Genomic DNA, 7,546 nt, shown 5'->3' with positions numbered 1-7,546 from the left:
TTCTATTCCTTTTATTGTCTTTTCTATTTTTAGCTTTATTTTCTTTTACTATGTTGGAACAATAAACTGAACTAAATAAAACCATCCTGGATCGTTTGATATTCAAATTATGTGACTGGTTTCATGTTTAATCAGTACTTCTGAATGTGAGAATAAATGTTATTTTTGGAGCATGAGCTCGGTTTTCCTGGCAGGAATTCTGTCTAAGCTGGAAACGATGGATTGGACCCGGTCCAACCCAGCCGGCCATCCCCGACCTGCTTAACACAACAATGTCCACAATACCAACAATTCCTGCCTGCGAGCTCCGACTGATTCTTCCACTTAAGGGTTCATGGCTCTGGTTTAGCTCCCAGCTGGCATCATCCACCGGCACCAGGTCCGGAGCAGCTTTATTTGGCGTTCCCGTCTGACATGGAACAACCAACCTGCTGCTTTTATCACTGCAGGACTTGTTAATGGTTCCAGACAGGAAACAGTTCAGTTTTTGATCATTTTCAGACAATCTGAGTCGAAGACCTCAGCAAGACCAGGAAAAAGACAGAAACTAATCAATCTGCATTTCCTCATAAACTTTTAAATATTCCCCGGAAGGTGTTTTTTTTCTCCATTGTCTACTAAAAAGATGAAATATGTTAATATAAGTAAAAAATAAAAAAAAAAAACCCAGTCATCAAGGTGAGTTTCACATATCGTGTACAAAACAATTCACAGAGCTTGATGTAAAACATTAAACAAGTAACTTCCTTTTTGGGTGGTTCTCAACCCGTCAGGATGGCGGTGGAGTTCCCACCCGGACGGGAACTACATTCTACATACAGTTCCTGTCCAGCTCGAGATGGAGGTGTAGTTCTCGACCGACTCAGGATGGAAGGGTAGTTCTCGACCGACTCGGGATGAAGGTGTAGTTCTCGACCGACTCGGGATGAAGGTGTAGTTCTCGACCGACTCAGGATGGAAGGGTAGTTCTCGACCGACTCGGGATGAAGGTGTAGTTCTCGACCGACTTGGGATAGAAGGGTAGTTCTCGACCGACTCGGGATGGAGGTGTAGTTCTCGACCGACTCGGGATGGAGGTGTAGTTCCCGACCGACTCGGGATGGAGGTGTAGTTCTCGACCGACTCGGGATGGAGGTGTAGTTCCCGACCGACTCGGGATGGAGGTGTAGTTCCCGACCGACTCGGGATGGAGGTGTAGTTCTCGACCGACTCGGGATGGAGGTGTAGTTCTCGACCGACTCGGGATGGAAGGGTAGTTCTCGACCGAGGGATGGAAGGGTAGTTCTCGACCGACTCGGGATGGAGGTGTAGTTCCCGACCAACTCAGGATGGAGGTGTAGTTCTCGACCGACTCGGGATGGAGGGGTAGTTCTCGACCGACTCGGGATGGAGGTGTAGTTCTCGACCGACTCGGGATGGAGGGGTAGTTCTCGACCGACTCGGGATGGAGGTATAGTTCCCGACCGACTCGGGATGGAGGTGTAGTTCTCGACCGACTCGGGATGGAGGGGTAGTTCTCGACCGACTCGGGATGGAAGGGTAGTTCTCGACCGACTCGGGATGGAGGTGTAGTTCTTGACCGACTCGGGATGGAAGGGTAGTTCTCGACCGACTCGGGATGGAAGGGTAGTTCTCGACCGAGGGATGGAGGTGTAGTTCTCGACCGACTCGGGATGGAGGGGTAGTTCTCGACCGACTCAGGATGGAGGTGTAGTTCTCGACCGACTCGGGATGGAAGGGTAGTTCTCGACCAAGGGATGGAAGGGTAGTTCTCGACCGACTCGGGATGGAGGTGTAGTTCTCGACCGACTCGGGATGGAGGGGTAGTTCTTGACCGACTCGGGATGGAGGGGTAGTTCTCGACCGACTCGGGATGGAGGTGTAGTTCTCGACCAACTCGGGATGGAGTTCCTGATCGGCGCGGTCATTGTCCATCATGTTTCCAGAGGGAGGAACGCCGCCGCTGTGGAACATTCATGGAGCTGCTCTAACTGGAAACCAGAAAGCTGGTGAAGTCAGGGTCTGTTTCAGGAGTGACGGCATGATGACGTGATGCTTCTCATGTTTATCATAGTGCAGCCTAGTTCAGCGTGACAGAGTCAGATAAGGTTTATCAGCGTTTTCAGTCCTGCAGATAACTCTCTCCATGGTTTCTGTGCCTGATGGATGATGTCAGGATTTGAAGATGTTAAAACACCAGAAAGAAGCAGCTCCATCATGGTGAAGAACAGAACACTATTTTCTTCCATTTATGACTTCTGTTTGATGGTGAAAACCTGTAAACCCTAGGGGATCCAAACCTTTTCTGATCGGCCCCCTTGTCATCAACAACAACGTCAAGCCCTCCCACCCCACCATCACATACACCCTTTAAATTCCACATTTATATATCCACATCCACATTTGCAATGAAGGAAGACAAGCACTACAAATAGAATCAGTCTTAATAAAAGAAATAATATTCCAAAAAACTTCAGTCTGTGGTATAGAATCCAGAAGCTTGGATCCAATACATCCACCTGGAGAGGTTAGTCAATGTGATATGAATGAAATGTTAGCATCTATGTTAGCATGTTAGCATATATGTTAGCACCTATGTTAGTATCTATGTTAGCATGTTAGCATATATGTTAGCATCTATGTTAGCATGTTAGCATATATGTTAGCACCTATGTTAGCAAACAGCTTAAAGCCACAGTGATATAAATGTTACCTTATTACTACTTTTATAGTATCAGACCAGCTCCACTGGGACCAAACTGGGATCCGATCCGCTGTAAACACCATGATCACGTTTTAAGTGGATCAGGTGTGATGAGCATCAGGTGTGATGAGGATGAGGTTTTAAGTGGATCAGGTTCACTGGTTATAGGGATGAGGATGGGGACACCCCCCATTGTCCGTGCCAGTGGACGAGCTTCAGACACTGTGTCCTGGACAGCCAGCAGGTCTAGATGTCCATATACGTTTGAAGCTGCTGAAAGACTGGACCAGTTGGCTGGTGGAGCCGCTACAGAGCTTTTAATCAGTTTGTCAACTGGTAGGAGGTCAGGTCTCATTCTGGTTCTAAGATGAGGTGTCCGGTTTAGTTCTGGTTTAAAAAGATGTGAAGTGAGACCAATGACTGCAGACCAGCGGCACTCACATCACATTATGAAGACCTTGGAAAGACTCCTCCGCTGGCTGAGACCCTCTTTAGCACCTGTACTAGAGCCTCTTCAGTTTAAATATCAGGAGCATGTTGGAGTGGAGGACGCCATCCTGTTCATGCTTCATCGGGTCTTCTGTCATCTGGACATGCAGGACATGTAAGAATGATGGTTTCTACTTTTTAAACACAACCCAGCCCTCCATTTTGAGACAAGTTGGAAGTAAGGGATGCACTTCTCTCCATCACCTCCTGGATTACAGACTGTCTGACGGGACAGTTTAGGCACATTTGGACAGAGAAGTTCTAAGAACGCAGTTCTAATAAATGCCCTAGTTCTAGGAACTACCTTCCCCAGGGGAACTGTTTCATGTTGTATTCGTACATGAGTCGGAGGGAGGGGGGGGGGCGGTGGCGGTGGCGGGACCGATGTGATGCAACCGTCTGCGACAGCAACGCATGACTTTTGCGCCACATAACAAAACAAAACACGCAAATAATAAGCAGAGTACAAAAGAACACCACCAAGCTAACATGGAGAATCAACGTGTTCATGCTCTGCTTGACGGAGACGTTACTGATGGACCATAAAAACAGGCGTCTCACGTCAAGGCTGGAAATGCACATAAAGAGTCCAGAGATGAAGAGTCCAGTGGCAGGCGGTATTTCTTCGTTTCATGGAGGAAGAAAGGCGAGCAGAGCACCGCAGATGTTTAACTGGGCTGGAGCAAAGCTGGTGATGTGGGAAAAGTTGTTCCCAGTTTTACAATGAGCAGATAAAGAATTTCTGTATGTCCTGCTAGACATTTCAGTCCATCTGAAGCTGCACTGGAGAGGATGGACACGACCACCTGCTGCAGGTACTGAAGGAGCTGGATGCTGCAGCCTTGCATGCATGTCTTTGGTGAGTTTTCTCGTGTTATGATAAATCTCTGCATTCTCTGACTGAGAGCTGAACATCAGGAATATTTTTATATTTCGCTGCGAACCTTCAAAACCTCTCTGAAAATCCTCTGTGGCGTAGACGGTCAGAAGAGCTTCGACCTCCTCGTCGGTCCATTTATCGCTTGCTCTGTTGTTGTTTTTGTCCGTATGTGCAACCGTGTTTTTTAAACGTGGCGGGGACACGATGCGGAAATCTGGCAAGGGGCGGAGCTACCAGTCACCAAACACCTACGTCATGAGGGTTCCTATAGAACCCCGTTCAGACCCTGCCTCGGAGTAGGAGCTAAAATGGTTCTAGGAACTGAGGGCTTTGGCCCCTAGTTCCTATATGTCCAAAAAAACGGCCTGGTTCCTGAAAAGGTTCTAGGAACTGCAAAAGGTTCCTACAGTTGAAAAGGGGATTTGTTAGGATGGGAAGTTTTCTCCAGGATTGTGGTGAGAAGTACGAAGCCCCACAGGGGCCTGTCCGTGCTCTCCTGTTCACCCTGTACACTGCTGACTAATCAAAATACTGCATCAGGCCACATCCAGAAGTCTGAAGACAGCAATGGTAGCATGGATTAGGGATGGACAGGAGAAGGGGTACAAGGACCTGGTGCTGGTGTGCTGCCAGCTGCCTTTGGTCTGAATGCATCAAAGACCAAGGAGATGGTGGTGGACTATCGTAGGTCTAAACCACCCTTCCAGGCTGATAGCATCAGAGGTGAAGACATTTAACTGGGAGGGCTCAGGGTGTTGGACGTATGCAGATGTTTTACCAGTTGGTGGTGGCGAGCACCATCTTGTTCTCTGCTGTATGCTGGGGAGGCAGCATTAAAGACCAGGACAGAAAGAGACTGGACAAGCCCACCAAGAAGGCTGGCTCCGTTCAGAGCACCATGGAGACGGTGGAGAAGGTGGTGGAGAGGTGCATGGGGGCTAGAGTTCAGGCCATCCTTTGTATGAAGATGCAGCAGAGGCAGGAGGTTCATCTCCACAGCCACCTATCTGTCTGTCTATGTTAGTCTGAACAAACGTCCAAGTTCATCTCCAGGTTTTCTGAATTCAGTGAGGAAACATCTGGAGGGGGTCAGAGGGTTTTTCAGGTCCAGCTACAGATCAGAGTTGCTACTGGATGTAGGCAGATAAAGCTGGGTACGGAGGTTAGATTCCTGGGATGTTACACGGCCGTCCTCTAAGCAGACCAGACAGGAAATTACTCTGGACTTGCTACAAAGGACTTATGAACATCTCTGGATGGAGGTTTTCCTTCCTGGTTCTGATCCGATCGGTCATTAGTTTGGTTTATATGAAGACAATAAACTAGACTAATGTGGACCAATGTGGACCATGTAATAAACTGGACTAATGTGGACTATGTAATAAACTGGACCAATGTGGACCATGTAATAAAGTGGACCAATGTGGACCATGTAATAAAGTGGACTAATGTGGACCATGTAATAAAGTGGACTAATGTGGATCATGTAATAAAGTGGACCAATGTGGACCATGTAATAAAGTGGACCAATGTGGACCATGTAATAAAGTGGACTAATGTGGATCATGTAATAAAGTGGACCAATGTGGACCATGTAATAAAGTGGACCAATGTGGACCACGTAATAAAGTGGACTAATGTGGACCATGTAATAAAGTGGACTAATGTGGATCATGTAATAAAGTGGACTAATGTGGACCATGTAATAAACTGGACTAATGTGGACCACGTAATAAACTGGACTAATGTGGACCATGTAATAAAGTGGACTAATGTGGACCATGTAATAAAGTGGACTAATGTGGACCATGTAATAAAGTGGACCATTGTGGACCATGTAATAAAGTGGACTAATGTGGACCATGTAATAAAGTGGACTAATGTGGATCATGTAATAAAGTGGACTAATGTGGACCATGTAATAAAGTGGACTAATGTGGACCATGTAATAAAGTGGACTAATGTAGACCATGTAATAAAGTGGACTAATGTGGACCATGTAATAAAGTGGACTAATGTAGACCATGTAATAAAGTGGGACTAATGTGGACCATGTAATAAACTGGACTACGATGGACGGGACTGAACTGGACTGTATGTGTAACGGGGTCTTGCCGGGAATCAGAACTTGGTAAACTGAACTGAGACAGTCCAGCAGCTGTTTGAGGCGTCAGAGTGAAAATGAGATATTTTCTAACAGAAAGTTGTTTGTCTTGATTGGTTTAACTTGGTTTAACTGGTTTCATCCAGATTTTAGCGGAGCAGTGTCTGATGCAGGAGACGATCCCTCCATCAGAGAACCGGAGTTGAACCGACGCTTCTGCCACGTTGTTGGTGTTTGGATCAGCCGAACATGGAAGTTTTAATCCAGACGTTCAGCTTCTTCTGTTTAGTTCTGGTTTAAAAAGACGTTTCCTCTGAATCAGAAAACCAAAACCACGGTGAGCCAACAGCCCGAAACGCTGAGGATCAGAGGACGGAGAACAAAGCCGACTTCCTTTAAATGAAACACAGACGAGCAGCAGGTTGTTATAATCCTGTTATTACACAGTTTACAGAGGATGGAGGGAGGATTACAGAAGCTCGTGTCACAGATACAGTAAAAACATTAGAAACAAGTCGTTTCTGCTTCTTCTTTCACCTTATTTCTGAAAAGAAAAACAGATTCCAGATCTGTAGCAGAAAGATCTGAGAAAAGCTGGAAAACTTTCCCACGCTCCGCTTGTCGGAAGATTTTCAGTCACAGCACAAGAACAAGAATAAACCGTGTGATTAAAAACATGATAATTACCAGAACCGCTTCCCTTTCATCACGTGGACATCACATTCAGAGTTACAATAAGTTAAATTCATATGGCTTCTATATTATTTATCCTATGATTAATAACCACACATTCATATAACCCACCAGCTCCTCTCTGAGCGACACTTCGTACAGCAGCACGGGACGGAAACCCAACCAGTCAAACTAAAGACGTCCTGCCACCGTTTCCATGGAGACGTCGTCCTCTCTGATTTATATATTAACACATCTGGCATCATTTGTATTTTATTGTTAAATTTGTGGCTTATTTTTGGAAGTCGGAGCCACCGTGTGGAGGTTTGTATCAGCTGGTTCGGAGGAATAATCCATTCTGAAGAATCAGAGGATTATTGATGGATTTTCATAAAGATGGAGGAGAATTTTGATCCAGTTCCTCAGTCATTTAACCAGGAAGTGTTTCAGCTAAACGTAGCGCTGGGCGGGAATCGCTAGTGATTCCTGATTCCATTTGCTATCGCTTCATTTACACACATGACAACAGATTAACAGATATTTATGTGACATCAGTTTTGGTTGAATATTAAAGACATTCTCAGAAAATTATTTGAGAGCCCGTGGTCTCAGTGTTAGCCTCTAATGTGTGCGCCCACAGTCTCAGTGTTAGCCTCTAATGTGTGCGCCCACAGTCTCAGTGTTAGCTGCTAATGTG

Source organism: Melanotaenia boesemani, chromosome 19 (assembly GCF_017639745.1).
Source record: "Melanotaenia boesemani isolate fMelBoe1 chromosome 19, fMelBoe1.pri, whole genome shotgun sequence".
NCBI classification, from domain to species: Eukaryota; Metazoa; Chordata; class Actinopteri; order Atheriniformes; family Melanotaeniidae; genus Melanotaenia; species Melanotaenia boesemani.
The sequence above is the reverse complement of the archived record's forward strand: the minus strand, read 5'-3'. Positions refer to the sequence as shown.